General features: G+C 44.4%; 1 long non-coding RNA gene across 1 annotated transcript in view; it reads right to left on the bottom strand.

The window, feature by feature from the left end:
* The window catches only part of LOC115938764 (uncharacterized), a 60,484-nt gene that overhangs the window by 4,629 nt on the left and 33,491 nt on the right, over nt 1-22,364 (bottom strand). The window contains exon 2 of the long non-coding RNA XR_014146838.1: nt 7,778-7,868. This is a non-coding gene — a long non-coding RNA (uncharacterized LOC115938764). The remainder of the gene's footprint in view (nt 1-7,777; nt 7,869-22,364) is intronic.

Raw genomic sequence — 22,364 nt, forward strand, 5'->3', positions numbered from 1 at the left:
TGGATGGGACTGGAGGAGATTATGCTAAGTGAAATAAGTCAAGCAGAGAAAGTCAATTATCATATGGTTTCACTTATTTGTGGAACATAAGGAATAGCATGGAGGACTTTAGGAGAAGGAAGGGAAAAATGGGGGTGGGGGGAATTGGAGGGAAAGATGAACCATGAGAGACTATAGACTCTGAGAAACAAACAGGGTTTTAGAGGAGATGGGGGAGGGGGGATTGGTTAGCCCGGTGATGTGTATTAAGGAGGGCATGTACTGCATGGAGCACTGGGTGTTATACGAAAACAGTGGATCGTGGATCACCACATCAAAAACCAATGATGTATTGTATGGTGACTAACATAACATAATAAAATAAAAAAAAAAAAAAAGAAAGAAATTAAATGGCTTGCCCAAGATCAGAGAGCTAATTCTTGGTGCCCTCTCTAGAGCCTAGTCTCCTGATTCCCAGGCTCTGATGGCTTGCCCTACACCAGGGCCAAGCATGGCCTTCTCTCCTGGGATGGGCATCCCCTTATCACAACCTTCTCTCCTCCAGGCTCTCTGAATTGGCAGGAGTCACAAGAGCACCTGGCCATCATATATGGGAAACAACGGGCTCTCAGGATGGATTTGCAGGCAGCTGTGGAATAGGTCTTTATTTGTAGGATTCCAGAGAAGTAGGTTCCAGTGTGTCACGTTTATTAACATCGGTCTCGGAGCTTCTGCATACAGTGCTTTATCAATACACATGCATTATGCATCACACCTGGTTTGTGAGCTGCTGTATAAAGAAGCAAGGCCTGCAGCAGCACAGCAGATGGCTTCAGTCACTGTGAGCCCCCCAGGCAATGACCTATGACCAAGACCTTCAACGATGTTCCTGTCATTCCTACCGTGAGGCCGTATAAAATGAATTATTTAGAAATCAAATATTGAAGAAAGGACATACACAGCAAATAGGAAATATGCAATAGATTTGTTTAGCCCATTCACAAAGCCAAATGTCCTTCTTGGAGTTGGCCTTGCGGGGGGCGGGGGGAGGGCGCGATGCACATTCATGCAAATTAGCATTGTGCCAAGAGCCTTGATTTATTTCAAAACCATGAAGATTCCATTGCTCTTGGTGAACTTTAGAGATTTTCTTTAAGGGAATCATTTGTTTGCTATTGTACTGAATGACACTTTATCTTCCGTGCGTGTGTGTGAGTGTGCACGCACACACATACACACACTTTAATTTAGTCTTACAGCCTCTCATCCTCGCTAGTGATTTTTATTAGTTTAGTTTCATACATATTCAAGGAGATTTGTAAGTCAAATCCATTTTTTTTTTCTTAAGGAGGCTTTATGTTTTAGAAACTAAATAATATATTTTTATTTTTTAAATTTTTTATGTTAGGCTCTGCCCCCACAAGTGTAGCTGCCATCTGTCACCACACAACACTATTACAATACCACTGACTACACTCCCTCGTTTGTACCTTTCATCCCGTGACTCATTCACTCCATGACTGGAGCCTGGATCTCCCACTCCCCTTCACTCATTTTGCCCATCCCCCCATTATTAAAATTCTGTACTGTTAAATGAATTTTTAAACCATACACTAGACATTGTATTAACCGTTTAAAGGGGGAGAGTAATTAGAACGAGTTTGTTTGCATTCCGTTAAAATCAGATACATGAAATGAACTATATCCCACCAACTGTCCCTAGCAGGATGGATCGGTAGAGAAGAGCTGCCTGTGGTAATGTGAGATGTTCACTGGCTTTCTCATAATCCCCAAAGTGTCATTTTCCTTCCAAATTCTGAAAACTGACTGGTGGATCAGGCATGACGATGGCTGTTACGAGAAGCAGATCCGGCTGACATTCCGGCTGTGCTCACTCACTCATGGCTGGAACCTGGGCCATCCTTCCTTTAATTCCAGATGGCACTCTTTCTCCTTAGTCAGGAAATTTTGTTCGTGATGGGTCAGTTTCTCAGATACATGGATCTGATAAGGATAAACAAGCTTTTCAGTTCTTTGGTTCTACATACCAGCCCTCCTTTTTTATATATCCTTGGTTAGCACTGATTCCTAGTTACTGGGGTCAGAGAACGGAGTGATGAACTTGATCAAATTGCTGGTGCTGCAGAAATCTGGCAATGATGGGAACCTGATGACTGGTCCATCAGGCAAGTCATCTAGAAGAGCATAACTTCATAAAGATGGTATTAGGCATCAGATTTTGTTTCCTGTTTTTTTTTTACTCTGAATCAAATGAAAGCATGGTCCAATGCTCTTTGTTGAAGTCAACCAACAGACCAACATGAAAGAAATGAAAACACCCAAAGGTGCTTCGTGGTGAAGGCCCCCGTGGCTTCTTGCAAGCTTTTATCTGCCCCCGATCACAACTTCCAGATCTCACTTAGGATCCCGCTGCTGCTGGTTGGGTTGATGTTGGCCAGAGGCCCCACGAACTCCTGCCTCTGCACTTGTCCTAGAGCAGCTGAGGAGCACGCCTGTGCAACACCCCATGGGGGTCCTGTGGCAGGTGAGCCTCTCCAGAACCCACAATCTGCCCCACAGGCCCTCACGTGAATGCACTCCTCTGATCTCCTTCAGGGGGCTTCAGTGAAATTCAGAAGAGATCACCGCAGACTAAAAGAAAGGAAAGCATCCTAGAGAAGTCTCAATGTAAGCTGGGCCTTGAAACATGGGGAATAGAATGACCTCCCTTAATGTCGATCCGTGTTCCTGTTTTTCATCATCACCCCTCCCCCACAAGGAGTCTTTTTAGGCTTCTCCTAATCATCCCTCCCCAAGACATTTTAGCATCTGTGGGTCCGTTTATGCACCATGACCCTTTAAAGGTCCACAAACCACCGTAATATCTAAGATTTTTTTCACTCCCCACCCTGAGAATCAATTTTTGCCTCCTTGGGGGAAACATCACTGTAGGGAACACACATCACATGAGTTTCTCTTGTATCAATGATATTCTTCTGATAGCTTACCCTACTGCTGGTAGACAAATTCCCCTTTCAGAAAGATCTTTTTCAGTGTGGGTTACTTAAGAGAATGTTTGAATCCTCTCAGGGGAAAAAAATGGAAGCCCCCCAATAAATGAGCTGTGAGCTGGCAGAAGAGGAGACACTTCATCTCTGCCGTGCTTTGCTTTTTTAGAGCTAGACGTCAAGGAGTCCAGATGTCTTAGAAGGTTGGGAGGCCGCCCCTGAATCACGGGGAGAGGCTGGGCAGTGGGAAGAATGACCTTCTTAGAGCAGACATTACCTAGAGATTGGGAACATTGTTTAGTGAGCTAGATTATTACTTCATGTCACTCTTCGGTTTACCCACATTTGCCATCTCTGAATTCGTGAGTGAGCAAGGGTAGGAAAGTGAGCTGAAGAAGTAAGATGGGAGAGTGGGCCAGTAATGACATGTTCAGTGGGACCAGTGAGGACCTCTCACTCCTTCCCCTGAAGTAGTATAGACAGTTTCATAAAGGAGATGGAAACTAAATACTGCCTATGTCTCAATTTTGCATAGAACTAACAAGTACTTATATCCTTGACCTTAACTGACCCAAACTAGCCTGCCTCCTTCCTTACTTTACTAATTCCCTCAACAAATATTTGAGTGTCAAGGATCTGTGAATACTGTAAAAATGCAAAGGTCAAGATTGACCCACTTTTCCCCCCAAAGAGCCCACAGCCCACTGGGAAAATTCAGATGATTTGATTAGTAGAATTGGTGAGTAGAAGCATAAGGTTCCCCACAGTATTTGCTCCAGCTCCCCACACTGCAACTCACCGAGAGACATTCATGGTTTGTTTTTCTTTAAGGATGAACCCCCCGCCTTTGAAGAACTTAATCTCATTTGTACTTCCAAATTCATTGTTTTTAAGGAGCCTAATCAGGTGGCTTCAAGTCAAGCTGCTACCTAAATTAAGGGCTCTCCCCTCATTTCGCTCTCCCCACCAAATCAGTGATCACAAGTCAGTGATCAAAGAAACAATTACCTTTTACAAGATTTGTTTTTAATTCACGTGTTTGCTCCTCCTTGGGAATGCGGCTACTGGGAGCGCATCTGATCAGCCCTGCTGCTCTGTTACCTGCACGAACAGACAGGCACCAAGCAAGTGGCCTGACGTTTCCTTCATCCTGAACACCTTAAATCTCAAGAAAGTCAAGTCTGCCCATGGGATCCTGGGAAGCGGGGCCTTCTCCAAGCAGCTTTTGAGGACACGGGGTTGTCCAGAGAACCAGAGAGTGGAGGCTAGTCCTGAAAGATGGAGGAAGCTGAAACTTTTTTTTCCTGGCTAGTTCTTAAAGGTATTATGTCAGCTTCCTAAGACAATCTCCCCATCTGCGGACCTTTTCACATCATTAGAACAAACCTGAGTCAAGAGATCCCCTTGAGCCGGCCTCCAGAGCCAACCTCAGCCACACCATCGCCAGGCAGGAGCCTGCTAAATTTGCTTGTCCTGTTCCAAAGTGACGGAGGCCGACACAGTGGCTAGCCTGCTGAACGATTCTGCAGGAAGCCCAATTCTGAAAGCCCAATTCTTAGCCTACAGAAGCTCACCTACTGAGTCCTCCTACATGGTCAACACCTTTCTCCAGCAGGAGACCTGCATCGTAATGGCTTGTCCCAAAGCTCACACTCCGTAGCCTCCTCCAAATGACTCTCACCAAGTCACAGTCCTCTCCTGTAGGATTCTGAGACCTTACCTTCTCCATATTAGAGCAGAAGTGCATAGAGCCAGAAGACTTTGGCCTGCAAGCATGTTTCAATGGTATGGTTCTCAGATTTGAGATTTCTCAGCTTCCATAGTCTAAGCAACTAGGTCGGGGAAAATTACCTGGAAGATTAATCGTTAACTTTACCCTTTATCCTTAGCTGATCTCAGGCTGTTTATCAAGCGGGCCTCTAATGCTGGAGATCAAATTGGTCTCCAGCATTGAAGAGAAAATTCATTTTGAACATTCTGAATTCTTGAGTCCTCCCAGAGCTGCTGCCGGGTTTCAGGAGAACTTGACTTGGAGACTGCTCCCTGTTTCAAAGCCCTTCTGGCATTAGGCCACTTGATGCTTCTCTCCACTACAGGAAGTGACAAGGAAGTCACTCCCACGGTAGAAAAAAACATCAACTAATTACAAGTATATCTCTCACTTGTCCTTTAGGAAAGTTCCAGAATTTCATCAGACCCCCAAGTCCCATCACTTCAAATAAGAAAAAAAAATGTATTACCACTTAAATGAGTCACTCACAAAAACATGATACCAACTACTGTTCTTTGATAAATTTCCCCCATCATCTTATATTTTCCAAAGATGAGCAAAGAGTCTCCATTAAGTCCCATTTTATTTAATTTGAGCTCAAATTTTTTAAATGCAATGGTTCCCTTAGAAACTACTGCAACCTGAAACTTTTATGGCCAGTTTCTAGCTACAAACTCAAGGTTGTCTATGAACATAAGCTTTAAAATAATATTGAAATAGAACTTAAAAACTGAGATCCTAGTGTTTTTGTAATAAGGACCTATTAGTAATGAAACAAAAAAGATAAGGAAATAAAAGTTTTGTATCTAAAACTGAGTATGCTGTTTCATAAAAGCCATCCCTCTGCAATGTGGCATCTATGTAGCTGAACACACTGATGTCTCTTGAAATTTGCTGAGAATAAATTTGAAATTGCATTTCTGTGAAAGTAATTGCCTATCCTCTAGAGCAATGGTTCTTAACTTTTGCAAAGATCCTTTTTGAATACCAAGAAATTTTAGCAGGAACTCCCACATGATCGCGAAAAGTACAGAATACAGGTGGAGAGAGACACAGGTCTTTGCATGAATTCCACAGCCCCTGGGGAGTCTGGGTCCCACCAACTGGCTTCCACTGATCCTGTGCTCTGATAGCCATAAAATCATCCAGAAATGACTCCCCCTGCGCAGACATTCTAGAACATGGCTCATATTAAAACTTCAGAGATCACTGTGTCCCCACCAGACTTGCCTACACCAGAAAACAAATGTCCTCCATGTTTTCTTTTGGTCTCAATACATAGTCTACTCTTGATGTGTTACACCCCGTAAACTTACCTTTCTAGTACTCTCTAATTAAATCTAAAAACCGTTCACCTTCTTCTCCAGCATAGGCTTGAACTGTGAGAATGCAGAGGATTTGAGAAGGACCTTTCTATATGCAAATAATAAATGTGATAACTTATCATCCCCTCCACTGAGATGATTATCCACATAAATCTTAGCGGTGCCATTGAGAGCGGCATTAAATCATCCTACTGGTCCATTGCATTGTGGGTGATAAGCTGGCATTTTTATATATTTAACCCTACTGCACTCTGACAGGAAATCATACCCTGTTTGTATGCAGGAATCTCTGCAAGAAACCCGGGCCCAAACCAACCCAGCTCAGCCTCACCTAGCTCGTGGGCACCGAATGCAAAGTCATGCTGCTTCTCAACCCCTTAGGCCCCAAAGGTTGCTTCTACAATGAACGTGTTGCCCTTTCGAGAGGGATTTTCTAATTTCCACACTCCCTGGAAGATCTTCCCACTGACAAATGGGAATATTGTGGGCTCTTTAGAAATTGTTCTTCCCAAGCTTCTGGCACGCCTCACAACCTGTGTATCATTCTGCCTTTGGGTCACAGAATCATAGACATCATCTGGGTGGCATGAACTCAGAGGATCCACACACTTGGATGGGGGGAAAAGGTACATCTTTATTGTCACTAAGTTCTAACTGGAATTTAGCAATTCCTTCAAACGCGAATGCAGGCAACAAACCACAGTTGTCCCAGAGACTTTATCACCAAGAGAAATCACAGATATTTTCATTCACATTAAGGTTGCACAGATATCTCAAACTATTTACTGTCATCACTATTTCAAAATTCAGGCAGCTGTGAGACCTGCCATGAGAGCCTAAGCTTGCTTTCACTATGGTAATGAGGAAGCCTGTAGATTGCTAAATCACCAGTTTGATCCATATATTTGCTAATTATATTTTAACAAAATTGGTTCCCTTTGTAATCCTGTGTGTTTTATTTTATGCATTTAAAAACATTTTTTTGGAGAAAGGGTCCCTGGGACTCATTAGATGATCCAGGGCATAAAAAAGGGTAAGAATTCTTGCCTTGAAGTGAGAGTCTTTGAATGGTCATTGCTGCTACCACATCCTTGAAGACCCTGCACTTGGCTCCATTGCTCTCAGAACCCTACAACCTATGAGCCCCCTGCTTACGTATATGGGGCTACACCTGTTTGACCTCCATGAGCAAGAGACATTCTGGGCAGAAGCTCTGTCCAGCACGGCCCATCCCGAGAGTCACCCTTTATGGATCCTTCCCCAGCATCTCATTCTTAGGGGACATGGCATGAAGGTCAGACAGCACCCAAAAACATGCCCTTGCCCCTTCATTCATTCCAACCAACGGTGAAGAGGCCCTTGGAGAACATTTCACTTGCCTCCTAATTCCACAGTCAGGACAATGGAATCCCAGTCGGCAAAATGACCTGCCTCAAAATCCCATAGCAAGTAAATTGCCCTGATGCCCAGGAAAGGTCTCTTCTCTACAACTACACACAGAGACAGATAACAGCAATGACCAGCATCTACGTTGTGCTCATTCCATACCAGGCACTAAGTTTTAAGTGCTGTACGTATATCAGTTCCTTTAATTGTCATAATGAATCAATTGAGTAAGTTCTGGGATTATCCTCACTTTATGGATGGGGAAACTGAAGTCCAGAGGCCAAAGGGACTAACTAGGTGACACCAACCAGTAAATGATGGAGCCAAGATTCAGATCAGGGAGTGAGACTGCTCTCAGTCCAGAATCATCTGCCTCTCCAGCCACCTCCACCAGGCAGTCTGAAATTGAAAGAAACATACATATCAATGCTCAACGTGTCCAATGCTTAAGTTCCTACAATGGTAGTTATAATCATTTGTTCCAAGACAGACATAAAATACTGTGGACAAATATGAATTAGATGGTAAAGACCAGACCTTCAGGAGTGAGAGAAGGAGCAGAAAATTGTAGCCCGAGGGGAAGAGAAGCTGAACAACCCAACCCACATTTGCAATGACCTACTGGCCATCTCCAAACCCGTAAGGTTGAAAACTGTATTTATTGTCTCTTTCCCCCCAGATTCATCCCTGCTCCTGTATTCCTTTACTCCATGAAAGTTGCTACATTCAGCTTCTTCCACCTTCTTTCTTGCTCCACTCCTCCCCCCTCACCCACAAACCCTGTCAACCTGCCCCAGAAATATCTCCCACAACTCAAAATATGCCTCGAACACTGAATTTAATTCCTTCTCAAAATGAGCCCCAGATGACCAAAGAAAATCTGTACCGAGGCTGGAAAACTGGAAAGGTTGAAAATGACATTCAAATGAGATTCAAGGATTTTCCAAGCAATAGAGGGAAGTGAGACCAGCCACAGAATAGGATACTCTGGGCCCACTACCGCCCAGTGCAGAGAAACCTACTTGGGAACAAAGGGGAACAATGGCAAGGAAGCCACCAGCAAGTTCTAGCTTGGAGAGCATGGGTTTTTGTTTTGCCTACCTCCTTCCCTCCTTTTGGAGTCCCCCCAAAATGGGACGTGACACCCCCTGACCACAGAGTTGAGTGTGTAACCAAGCTATGTCACACAGATACCCTCCTGGGAATCCAACCTTGAGGGGTACATGCAGGAGATTGACAGCCACACCCTGAAGAGGTGGTCCAGAAGCTCTTGTTTCTAAGATCCCTAGAACTGCACCACGTCCTGTCCTCCTGAGGCCCAGTGGCTCCATCTTCCTTTGACTACATGAAATACTCCAGTGTCCTGGGTGTTTGTTGTATTACTATGCTTCATAATATACAGGTACACTAAATATATCCTTCTACTTGGATCAGTATTTCCTAGTCAGTGTTAAAGAAGAAAACAGCAAAAACAAAAGAGAATTCCTAAAAGAGGTTTGCTTTCCAGGCAGTGGGGTGAAACTCATCGCAGACTCAAATGAGAGGAAAAACTCATGTGCTCGTCCTGCTAAAGACAATGGAAACCATAGAAATTACTTAGAGCTAAGGAAACAACGTCTAGTCAAGTAGGGAGGGAAGTTAGTGCAATCTCAGGGAGGTTGAGGGTTTTGCTCAACTCACAGTTAATTCAATAACTGGCGAGAATTCATTTGAACCCTTAGGACATGGGCTGCAAGACCATCCCAGTTGAGCGGGGTGAACTAGGAGTCCCTATCTTCCACCTACAGAGGACTATAGAAAGCTCCACATGTCCATCTCAGGCACAGAAAGATCTGGCCATCCAAGGCATGGGTCCCAGACAAAATTCTCCTAAAGAGAAGCAACATCTTTCTGCTTAGGATGAGAACCCCAATATACCCAGAAGAGTATATTACTCAGCTCAGGCTGCCATAACAAAATACCATAGACTGGGGGGCTTAAACAACAGAAATTTATTTCTCACAGTTCTGGAGGCTGGTAGGCCAAGATCAAGGTGCCAACATGGTCGGATACTGGTGGAGGACCTTCTTCCGGCTTGCAGAGCACCCTGCCTTCTCACTGTGTCCACATGTGATGGGAAGGGAAAGAGAAAGGGTGTGGGAGGGAGAGAAAGCGAAAAGAAACTCTACTCCCATCATGAGGAATCTACCTTCATGACATCACCTAAACCTAATTACATCCCAAAGGCTCCATCTCCTAATACGATTTCCTTTGCAGTTAGGGCTTCAATATATGGATTGGGGGTGGGGGAGACACAATTCAGTCCACAGCAAATGGTAAAATGACTTTTTCACTGAATATCATTTAACCCTTGGAAGATCTTAAGATGTGTATAATCCATCTTAAAATACTCTCACATCCACAAAGCAATGCTATGATATGTTGGTTTAAGTTACACTCTGGGCATAGTCAGTGGCCTCCTGGAGAACCCCAACCCTCAGTCCATGTTCTCACCAGCAAACCCATCCCCCAGGACAGCTGCAGCAAGAGCCTCAACCTCCCAAATCTCCAACCACATGCAAAGATTCTCCAATATAGAGAGGCTCAGAAGGGGGCTTTTGTTGGTAAAATTCGGGGTATTCAAGCTATATGACCTAGTAAAATATGTCAGTAACAGCCCCCAAGCTTCATGAACAGGATAGATGAAGAACCCATAAATGATGCCATTGACATTTGATACCGTCAGATTCCCGTGTCCAGCCCCTGTGTTGGGAGGAGTCTGGCCTGCGGGTAATGATGTATCTTCCTCAGTGAACCTTCTGTGCAGTGTGATTAGACCACCCACGAGACAAGAACTGGCACTTGAGCTCATAGACTCGATAATAGGAGTTTGTTTTGATAAATACCCATAAGGAGGATTTGGCTTCATACCTTCTTCCCTGTAACCAGATTGAGTCTCGATCACCTGCCTGCAAGAACCAGTTCTCAGCAGGTTAGAATATCAATGCTCGTGTGTTACACTGGGGAAAACCTGTGTACGTCTAGGATGTAAAGTGTTTGGGGATAATTTGGTCTATCAGAACCAGTGAATGCGCTGAGTCCATGAAAATGTACAATTTATTTTAGACCTGAGATTTTAAGCTAAGAGAATCGGGCTAGGTTTGTAAATAGCACTGGGATGCTTAAGAGAACTTGAGATTTACGATATCCATAAGTTTAATTTATCACATCAACTACATAGGAGAAATCAAATATATTATATTTATAAATGCAGTAAAAATGTTTAAAGGAATTTAATTAACCAAGTTGTAAAGGGGGCTGATTATTTAAGGTAGTTTTGTCTGTTCGACTGGAACACTAGTAAAAGCACCCTTGAATAGGATTGTTAAAATTCAATGGATTTATAAAAAGAACAATCAGATTTATAAGTGGGACTTAGAAGCTTAAGGAAAACAAGACTTCTGCATTTTTGTATTTGAAAAAATTGAAAATTAATCTAAAAATCCACATAGATGCAAGCCATCCCTTTTAGGGGGAAAAAAAAAGCCATTTTAAAGACCCAAACACTCATATCAAGAAATCAGAACTTACGAGTCACTGCTAATTTTGATATTCGCATTATTTTCCCATAGAAGGAACCAGTCCTGGGATAGTTTTGACTATGCACCCCTAATAGTAAAACAATCTTGAGAATGTATCCCTTACTATCCATCTCGTTATTGACATGCCATGGTGCACGCTGCGAGGCACCGCCCAGAGCCCCCTCTGACGAAGGACGAGTTGCCTGGATGCTCCAAGTGCTGTGGGCAGACAGCCTCAGTGGACAGACCCTTCGGGGACACCTCAGCTACACAGAGCCGCCTGGCTGACTGCATGCCCTCCCGCACCGGCCCCACCCAGACACTCTTCCAGAAGGGCCTAGCCAGCTGGGGCCAGCTCTGGACGACTCTCAAGGTCATGCCCACAGTTGACCTAAGCTGTTGGGGGGACTTCATCAGAGCTGATCTCTCCCCCTTTCTTCAGCTCTCTCCCACAGAGGTCAGTGCCCAGGATGGTCCCCAAAAAACACCCTGAGTGACCAACACCTTCACTGCTCAGGAAACCCACCCTACGACACAAATTGTGTGCACCAGCCTCTCAATGGCTTTGTGAAACATTAGCCATGTTTAAAATCTTTATGATTTTAATATCTTCAGAGTGGGAAACAGGAGAGAGGAGACCAGAATTCTGGTGAGCCATAAAGTATGGCTAATCGGGAGGTGAGCTGCTAGACGGTCTATACTCACAGGGTTAGACGGCCTCACACGCTACATGACATACTCTATTTCCTTCGGAGACACATCTTTTCACCTGGCTCTGCCTCTGACTTGGCTCCTGGCGAGGCAACTGTCCTTACATCATTGCTCTCAGGAGCAAGCCATCAAAACTACCAGCATCAAACCCTTTCAGGGCGAATTTCTGCTTCCAAGAAGTGAGTAGATGTATATTTCCCAACTCCTTCTGCTAAGTACAACAAAAAAACCCTGGACATTACATATAAAACAAACATAAGGAGACTCCAAACAATGGAGAGGAATCTGACAAATTGGATGAAACTCTAGAATTATGCTGAGTGGAAAAAAAATCCACCTTAAAACATTACATACTGTATGACCCATTTATAGAATATTCTCAAAATGACAAAATCTGAGAAATGAAGAACAGACTAGTGGTTGCCAGGGATTAAGGAATGGCAGTGTGAGAGGGAAGTGTGTATGTCTATACGGAATAATATGAGGGATCCTGATGGAAATTTTCCGTGTCTTGACTGCATCCATGTCTATATCCTGGCTGTGATATCTCACTGTAGTTTTGCAAGAAGACACCATTGGGAAAAACTGAGTAAAGTGTGCACAGGGTCTTTCAATATTATCCCATATAACTGCATGTGAATTTACAGTTATCTCAAAATACAAAGTTTAATTTGAAAAAAAAGAAAAAAGCATTCAGGATGGATGTTAGCAATTGAGAAGAAATGCCTGCAGATGAAGCAAAATACTTTTTAACCCCTCGGAGCCAAATGGTTGTAGGGGAGGGTTGGAGAATGGCAAATCAGATGCCTTCTGCGATTTTCCATAGTTGACATCAAAATGGCAAATCAGATGCGTTCTGCGATTTTCCATAGTTGACATCAGAGATGGACTACCATGAAACAAATAAAATGTAAGCTGTGGGACCCCTCACCTGCACAGACCCTAGCGAGGCCTGGCATGCACCATAGCAGGGTATCTGCTTGAGTAAAATTTGCAAAGGTAAGATATTCAACCAGTGTTGGTGGGGATTGTGATCTTCTACTCTGCTTCGTCTCCACCTTGCTTCTCCTCCTGTCAGGTGGGGTAGAGTGGCCACAGGTCTCTTGGGGACCTTGTTAAGGGGAAGCTGAATAGGAGAAACAGGTTGTCTGGTTGGTAGATGAGGTTTGATGAGGTTCCTATGGCTCAGAGTCATTTCCACGTCTAACCACATCATCACAGTAGAGGAATGTGGCCAGGATTTCCCTGCCACCCACCGTGTTACCTCATAAAAACATAGGTCCAGAGGCCACACTCCAACCCAAACATTATCTACAGTCCCCGTTACAGACTGAATTATTTATCACCCCCCCCCAAAATTCATAGGTTGAAATCCCAAGCCCCAGTGTGACTGTATTTGAAGAAAGGGCCTTCAAGGAGGTAATTAAGGTTAAATGAGGTCATGGGGTAGGACCCTAATCCATAAGACTGGTGTCTTCATAAGAAGAGGAAGAGAGGGGCGCCTGAGTGGCTCAGATGGTTAAGCGTCTGCCTTCGGCTCAGGTCACGATCCCAGGGTCCTGGGATCGAGTCCCGCATCGGGCTCCCTGCTCCTTGGGAGCCTGCTTCTCCCTCTGCTTCTCTCTCTCTCTGTCTCTCATGAATAAATAAATAAAATCTTTAAAAAAAAAAAAAAAAAAAGAAGAGGAAGAGAAAGCAGGATGCTCGTACACAGAAGAGCCCATGTGAGGTCAGAGCCAGAAGGCAGCAGTCCGCACATCAAGGAGAGAAGCCGCAGGAAAAAACCCGAACCTGCTAACACCTTCATCTTGGACTCCAGGACTGTGAGAACAAAAGTCTCTGCTTCGGGGCGCCTGGGTGGCTCAGATGGTTAAGCGACTGCCTTCAGCTCAGGTCATGATCCTGGAGTCCCGGGATCGAGTCCCGCATCGGGCTCCCTGCTCGGCAGGGGGTCTGCTTCTCCGTCTGACCCTCTTCCCTCTCGTGCTGTCTCTCATTCTCTCTCTCAAATAAATAAATAAAATCTTAAAAAAAAAAATTAGAAGTCTCTGCTTCAGCTGTCCTGTCTGCAGTATTTTGTTATGTCAACTGGAATAGACGGTTACATCTCTAACACCTCAAACATGAGGGCAGTGGAGAAAAAACAAGGTTGGAAGTGTACAGAGCCTAGAGCTGGTCGGTGCAAATTTCTCCCAGGCATGGGGCGCCTGGGTGGTGCAGTCGGTTAGGCATCTGACTCTTGGTTTCGGCTCAAGGTGTGATCTCAGGGTCCTGAGATTGAGCCCTGCATCAGGCTCCGAGCTCAGCGTGGAGTTTGCATCAGATTCTCTCTCCCTCTCCCTCTGCCCCTCCTGCTTGTGTGCTCTCTCTCTCTCTCTAATAAATAAATAAATAAATAAATAAATAAATAAATAAATAAATAAATTTTTTTTTTTTAAAAACCTGCAAGCAGGAGCTCAGTTACCATCAGTCCAAATCTGAATGGAGGTGGTCTTCTATAGAGAAACTCAAGAATGAAACGTGGGGCGCCTGGCTGGCTCAATCAGTACAGCATGTGATTCTTGATCTCAGGGTTGTAAGTTCGAGACCCACATGGGGGCGTAGACATTACTTAAAAAATAAAATCTTTAAAAAAAAAATGAAATGCTTGCAACTAGAAACACACCAGACCCTTTTATGAAAATCCCACAACGAGAATCGCTCTGACTTAAGAGGACAAACAGTACCTCAAACTGCGGGTGCTACAAAGCTCTCGGTGGGTGAAGTCTCGCACATTCCCATACACGACATGGCTTTCTCAGGTCCCCACGGCATCCCGTCCTGATGCAATCTGGCCGGCGCAGGTGAGATAGCATGCAAAGTCAAACCGAAGCTGTAAGATGCGCTGGAGAGTCAAGTGCTCTGAGGACTCACTGAACACTACATCCAAAACTAATGATGTACTACATATTGGCTAATTGAATTTAAATAAATAAATGAATGAATGAAATCTATGCTCCGGGGGCAGTCCCTTAATATCTGAAAGACTTTTTTCAGAAGCCCACATTGCAAAGCCTTCAACTTCCACTCCCAGATTCCACGAGAGGGTTTGCTAGAAATAATTTTTTTGTTGGTGAAATGAGGGTTGTTCAAATCTGTGAATTGGCTGGAATATTTCCCAGCACCATTGCTCAGGCATGAGCAGGGCACGAGAGTCTGGTGAGCTACATAACAGCACGCCTACAATCTTATTAAGTAAGTCTGGCATGCCACGAAATTGCTAAGGATTCTGTTGTGAGGTCTGACCTTCAGAGAGCCTAAGGACAGACAGCGGAGCCTTCTCTGAGCTTCCAAGGACAGGTTTTGTGCTCCTTGCTAAACAAAGCTTGTTTGGTGGCTGAATGCATTATGAGACTTGCTTTAACTGGGGACACTTGGCGATGAGGTTACAGAGGGCAGGAACTAGAGCCTTCGCCCACCTCTGCTCTCAGGAGGCAACCTACTTCCACAAAAACACCAGACAACCGTGAAGACACAACACACCATCTGCAGCCCGACCCCCACCCAGTGACTGACCTCCAGTCACCATCATCCCCCTCCCAAACCAAAGCCCCTTCTCCCGGACACCCAGGGGATAACTGATGCAAGAGCCATTAACCAAGGCATGAACCTTCATAATCATGAGACGCTCTCTCCTTGGTACAAATATATGAATGAAACGGTATTGGCATAGATTCAGCTTTGGGGAATTCTTTTAATTTTGCCCCAGATAATTAGCTTATTTGTTTCTGAAAGTGGCCCAAAACTTCTCCATTTGGATTCTGCTACTAACAGACATATAGCAGTTGCTAAGCATCAGCATGCATTGTTATTTCTTCATCTAATTTAAAATTCTCAGTTTGCAGTAAAGGTCTTCAGAGGGAAGTTATTGTTCGGGGTGGGCCAAATACTATTTTTTCACTGTAGCCCATTCAATTTAGAGAAGAAATTACAGCGTACTGTTTAATCAACATAAAATGATTTGTACAGAACATTTAACATCTTCTTGAAATGTAGCTGTCTTTTTCTACTAATCAGATCTACTTAATTTATCTTAAACTTTTCCACGGAGATTTCCTTTCTCCTTCTATCCTTGCTCCTTCTTCCATTCCCTCAACTCTCAAGCCAATTTACAGACACCCTTTAGCATGGGAACTGGGAGATCTGGGGGGAAGATTTGGAAACATAAGAGACACTCGTATTACCCTGTAATTTGTCATGGGAAAGAAACCTCAAGAAATCCGGTCATCATTCTAATGAGTCACTTACCCAGCACTCCAACTTCATTAGAAGGAAGACACATTTAACATACAAGTTTTCTGTTATGAATGCTGCAAAATTAATCAATTGTTTGTTCTAGTAACAGTCTGGCTCAGCTTCAAGTATTTGGGAAGAGTGTTCCTAAAGCGCCCTCCCAGAGGACAGGACGTCACATTTTTTCATTCACCCAACAGTATGTCTTGACATGAAGATTAACTTCTTGGCAAAACTTGTTGGAAAGTAAGTACATTTTCACAAAACAAGTAAAGGCATTCCTGCAGAGTGACCCTCTCATTGTGTGTTCAGTGTATTGAAACGTCAACTGAATCAAAGTCGATTAAAATAGACTTTTCCTTATCTCGATTCCTTGGAATCTGGAACAATCTAGAATAAAAATTCACAGATTTAGGCTAATGGAAGAAAAGGACAATAAAAGCGAGTAAGTGGGCAAAAATAAGTGGAATGTTTTAGGGGAAAGGTAATTTTGTTACTATAACAATATGGAGAAAATCTGATTTTCATAGCAGTAAAATCTCTCCCAGGACAGACAAGATTGATTTGTGTTGGCTTAAAACTTTATTAAGCCTCTTGGTTTGTGTGTGTGTGTGTGTGTGGTGGGAGGAGACTCCCCAGAGACTATGTTTAAATTACAGCAGAAAAAATGGTCAGTATGTTACTGGGGTGGGGGGTCAGTTTAGTCATGGCTTTCGGGATTTGTTTCCTTAATGGAGGTGTGATTTTTTTTTAGGGGCTACAGGTAGGGGTGGTTGGCAACACCAGACAAGAAAGCTTAGAGGAAGGGCCCAGCCTTCTCACAGAGAGGTTGTACGAAGGTCTGCTGTAGGTATGAGGCCCCAGTCTTCCCTAGGGAGGCAGTGAGACACGTATACAACCAAGTATACCTGAGTTCCAATCTCAGCAGTGCCGTTTTAATCCTGAGAACTTAGCCTGATCACACTTATCCCTATCTGTAAAATGGGAACATACGCGCATTAACGAGTTAATAGGCGGCCTGTGTGATCACAAGGGACCCCCACCCCCACCCTGCTTAAAAGTCACTCCCCCCCCCATTTGGTTTAATGCTCTGCTGTCATTGTCTTGAAATTCCCAATCATTTTTGAACACGGGGCCCTGTACTTTCGCTTGATCTGCAACTCACAAATTCTGTAGCAGGTCCCCAAATATATTAAGTATTTAGAACAAGTCCTGGCCCATTGTCAAGGCCACCTGTAACTTTTATCTCCCTTCGCCTCGCACAGAATTTTAGGAAAATTCCCAGGAAGCAGACATGGTAGTGAAGAACAGGGGAGCAGGGAGAGGACAGGGGAGCCAGCCTGGTGCATCCAGTACTCATTCCCGCAACATCCTGCCAACGGGGCAGGATGAGACAGAGGCTGCGCGGGGGGATGCAGCCACATCTGGGCTGTGAGGCTTTGAAGTCTGGAGAGAAACTATATGGGCTGACGGGGAGGTCTTTAAGAATCAATTTAGTAGCTAGCTGATAGCACGTGTGATGAACACATCAGTTATTTACACACAAACAGGTGTTTAAAACATGCAAGAGACCAAGATCCTTTATCCTTTTAAATATTTTGAGTATCAGCCCTCCCCGCCCCTCTGCCCCTGCATCACTCACAGGGCCCGAGACAAGAGTGGAGTGGAGGCCCATGAACTTTACATCTAAATGTGGACAATTTATTCATCAAGCCAACAAACATGCACATTATTGACTCTTCTACCACCTTGTCAAACACACCTTCAAATGACCTGGAAGGCCAAGCTCAAGTCTAAAATTTCTTTCATTTCTCAAAGCTGCTCATGTGTCTGAGTGCGCACATTCCTCTCCTCGCATGTAAGCTCCAGTTATCCCTTATTCCTGTAACCAGTCAAACCTCGGCCACCCTTGGGGCCTGCAGACATACATAGAGTGGGATGGGCCACTCAGGACAAACCCAAGGAAGACACCAGCTCGGGCGTGGAAAGCAGGATTAGGGGTTTTGGACAGGGAGCTCCGGGACCTCAGATATCCAGGATGAGTTCAGAGAGGAGGGTCGGGGCTAAAGGGGGCCACTGCCTTTTTGTCCCCAGACTCTTCATCTGGTGAGAGAGGCATGGCTGGAAGGGAGTCTGGACAGGTTGAACATGGACCCTGAAATCTTGGTTACACTTTGAGTCTGTGCCCTGAAGTCAACCTTAAATAAAATTGAACTCATGCTCCTCTCATCACATATTCACACATTCCACATTATTAGTAGCTTTCTGTATAGAGAAATCCAACTTCTTTGGATTCAAGTTCATATCCCCAATTGTGCTCCCAGTTACCCACCCCCCCCACACACACATACACAGTGCCTGCCTAGCCCCAGTCTCCCCTCACTCCCCCACCCCCTGTCAGCTCTGTTCCCCTCAGGTGCCCCCCCAAACATGTCGGGTGAGCTATACGTTGACTCACTACCCAGTGATGAAATCTCAGCACCTCGTTCAGGAACAAATAGGTTAATTTATATTGTTGTGCTACTAAAATTAAAATATTGAAAACATATCTATTATAAATATGAAGGTCACTAGAAAAAAAAGAGAGATTTCATCATGGCAAATGGAGCTCATGAGTATTCTAAATATAGCCTTTGTCCAGGGACCTTTTAGAAAATCATTTTTCTCATGTTGCCCTTTGTATGTGACAAATATTGATTTGAGTTGTGTTTTGAATAACAATGAAAATAATGCCTTAGATAGAAGTTTACTCTTACACTTAAACTATTTAACACCCTAGAATGTTGAAAGAACATTGCACTTATAACTGAGCTTGGGGGTCCTGCTTTTTCGTAGCCATACAAGTTTTAGGAGCCATACAAGTTCCTCAACCCCTCTCTCTCCCCTACTGTAAAGATTCATAAAAGTTTGTTACCCAAAGACAACAAAAGCACTAATTCAAAAAGATAAGTTCACCCCTTTGGGGCGCCTGGGTGGCTCAGTTGGTTAAGCGACTGCCTTCGGCTCAGGTCATGATCCTGGAGTCCCAGGATCGAGCCCCACATCGGGCTCCCTGCTCAGCGGGGGGTCTGCTTCTCCCTCTGACCCTCCACCCTCTCATGCTCTCTCTATCTCATTCTCTCTCTCAAATAAGTAAATAAAAAATCTTTAAAAACAAAAACAAAAAGATCAGTTCACCCCTAGAAGCAAACCCAAGCGTCCATCAGTTGATGAATGGATAAAGAAGATGTGGTACCCAGGCATTCACACGTGCACGTGCAAGCGCACAAAATGGAATGTTACTCAGCCATAAAAAAGGACGAGATCTTGACATTTGTGACAATATGGATGAACCTAGAGGGTATTATGCTAAGTGAAATAAGTCAGTCAGAGAAAGATAAATACCATATGATTTCATTCATATGTGGAATCTAATAAAGAAAACAAATAAAAAAAAAAACAAACAAAAAGCATAATCAGACCTACAAACACAGAGAATAAATTGATGGTTGCCAAAGGGGAGGGAGTTGAGGGATGGGCAAAATGGGGGAAGGGGAGTGGGAGATACAGGGTTCCAGTAATGGAACGAGCGAGTCCCGTGAACAGAAGGTACCACACAGGGAATACTGTGAATGGTACTGTACGGTGTTGCTTGGTGACAGACGGTAGCTACGCTTACAGGAAGCACAGCGGGAAACAGAGAGATGCTGAATCACTACGTTGAACCCCTGACGCCAATGCAACATCATGTCTCAACTATACTCAAATTTTTAAAAAAGAAGTTTGGAAATAAGAGGTTTAGAAATCTCTTAGGTAATCAAGTCTAATCCCTAAATTCCACACTTGAGAAAACTGAAAACTTGGATCTGTTACCTATGTGCTGACGTCACCCAGCTCTCTGAAGAAAGGTTCCCTGTGAGCCATTGTCCATGGGTGAATGTGGTCACCCCGAGGGGTCCTTCTAGTTCTAAAAGTCAATGGTTTTTAAGAAGAGCAAAACATTTCAGTAAGCCATCATCCCAATTAGCACATTTGACTTCTCATAACAGATTCTTTGTTTCAAAAAAAATGGTTCTGTAAAAAAAAACAAACAAGCAAACAAACAACCAATCAGGTCTCTTCTATTAATTAAGAAATCAACAGAATAATAAGAAAAAACTAAGAGATGACCAAAGAGGGAGCATGGAGAATTGGATTCTGGGCCCTATTCCAGAACATTCCAGAGTGGGCCTTGGCCAGGTACTAACCTCAGCAATTCTGTGGTCCATAACTGTCACCGCATCTGAATGGGAACAGCAGTGACAAAAGTCCTTGCCTGGCTGAGACTAAGACTGGAAAAACAGTCCCTCAGAAGGATCCTAGTATTTTTTTTCATGAGCAACAGTACAGGATTTGGGGGGTGGGGGGAAAATATATATATTTTAATGAAGAAAATCTGATCAATCATACACTAATGGATCATAAGCATGTGACAATATTTAGCACACATTTCCAATAGACACAGGCCAAAGGAATATGCCCATAATTGGTGGACTGACATTTTAACATGGGAAAACAGCTTTAATTTGTGTTCTTTACTGGGTCCTTCTAAAACCCAGCCTTTCAGAAAGAAATCTCTAGTGATTCACTGCTAATGTTTTTTTAAGTTCCTAATTAGTATGGCCATCAGGTATCATCTGAAGAACCTATTTAATTAAGAACAGTTCATAATATTAAGGACAACTGAGCTGTCCACAGCGCCAGGCATCAGGGTGAACACTGACCCTTGTTTTATTAGCATGAATTGTAGGTAATAGAGAGAGATATTTCTGCAATAGGGACTGTTAACCACAGAGGCCCAAATGGCCTTGTGTCCTTTGTCCTTCTGACTGGAGTGCTCACCCTCCTGCCCTTTCAGCTAGCCCCAGCTAGCACACTCCTACTCATCCACAACACCCCACTGAAAGCCTAACCTCCTCTGAGAAGCATGCGGAGAGTGCATCCCTCTATCTACCCCATCTCCTGTGCCCTGTTTGCTTATGTGCATTCCCATTGGACTAGAGTACGTCCCTCTACGGCAAGGGCCAGTCTTGCTTACCATTTTATCCCCAGGGTGCAGCAGAAGACCCTATGCAGTGAGAGGTCAGGACACATTTGCTGGATGAGTGACTGGTATAGCAACAATTCTGGTTGCAAGAATGAAGATGCTCACCACCCCCTTTCTTTAAGGAACAGACACTCACCTAAACAATTCATTCAAGGGTGTTTACAGATAGGAGGTTCAGCAAGTTTTCTCAGGAACCACAACTTGGAACCAGAAATGACTTAGAGCTGTGAGCTTTTCCAACCTCTCTTCCTTCTTCTCTCCAGGCCCGTTCCTCCTCCTACTCCTCAGGCACATAAGCGTTCTTCCCCTTCTTGGGCGTGCTGCCTCTGGCTGGCTCAAGCCCAGCCCCACATGACCTTCAGTTCTGTTACTTGAAAGCTTTCCTTCCCAAGGCCACCAGCCTTAAAAGCCAGCATGCTCAGCTGCAGAAAGTAGGTATAACCCTGGGTGAAATGTTCCTCTGGGTCGCCCAGCAATGGAGAATCAGTTAAAACCTTTTGCACAGTATATGAACTGAAGGTTTGTGTCTGCGCCCCTCCCCCCCCAAAAAAAATCATGCTGAAGCTGTAAGCCCCCAGTGGTGGTTTCTGGAAATGGGGCTTTCGGATTTGGAGGTGATTAGGTTTAGAGGAGATTATGAAGATAGAGCCCCATGATGGGATTAGTGCCCTTTTCTATGGAGAATCAGGAACTGGACTCCTTATCTTTCTATGTGAAAACACAGCAAGCAAGCAGCCATCTGTAAGCCAGGACAAGAGTTCTCAGCAGAACCTGACTATGCTGACACCCTGACCTCAAACCTTCCAGGCTCCCAGAACTGCCAGAGATAAATGTCTGTTGTTTGAGCCACGCAGGCTGTGGGATTTTGTTAGAGCACCATGAACAGACTAAGACACAGGGCATCTGCCTCCAGTTGTCGTCCAGATAACAGACGGCAGAACCCAGGACTGGGCTCCCTCCCTCCCTCCCTCACCTCGGCCTTGACCCAACCTGAGCCACCTCTGGCTCCGTGCCCCTGCTCCTTGCACTTCCCCACCCCAACTCCCAGGGAAGAGGGGAATGCAACTCCACGGCATCATTTGGGTGATGCTTCATACAGCAAGAGTAAGCCATCAAAGCCTGACCAACATTTTGGTGGTCAGGCCACCAGCCTCCCCTGCCAGGACATGTGTCCCAGGACTAGGACTGACAGGAGACTCACACACTTGCAGAAGTACTCTGGCTTTCTGTGACTCTTTGTGGTATAGAGACAATAGCTTGGATCCAGCCAGCTGGTTCCCTAGACTC

Source organism: Leptonychotes weddellii, chromosome 7 (genome assembly GCF_054177405.1).
Source record: "Leptonychotes weddellii isolate Sample4059 chromosome 7, ASM5417740v2, whole genome shotgun sequence".
Taxonomy (NCBI): Eukaryota; Metazoa; Chordata; class Mammalia; order Carnivora; family Phocidae; genus Leptonychotes; species Leptonychotes weddellii.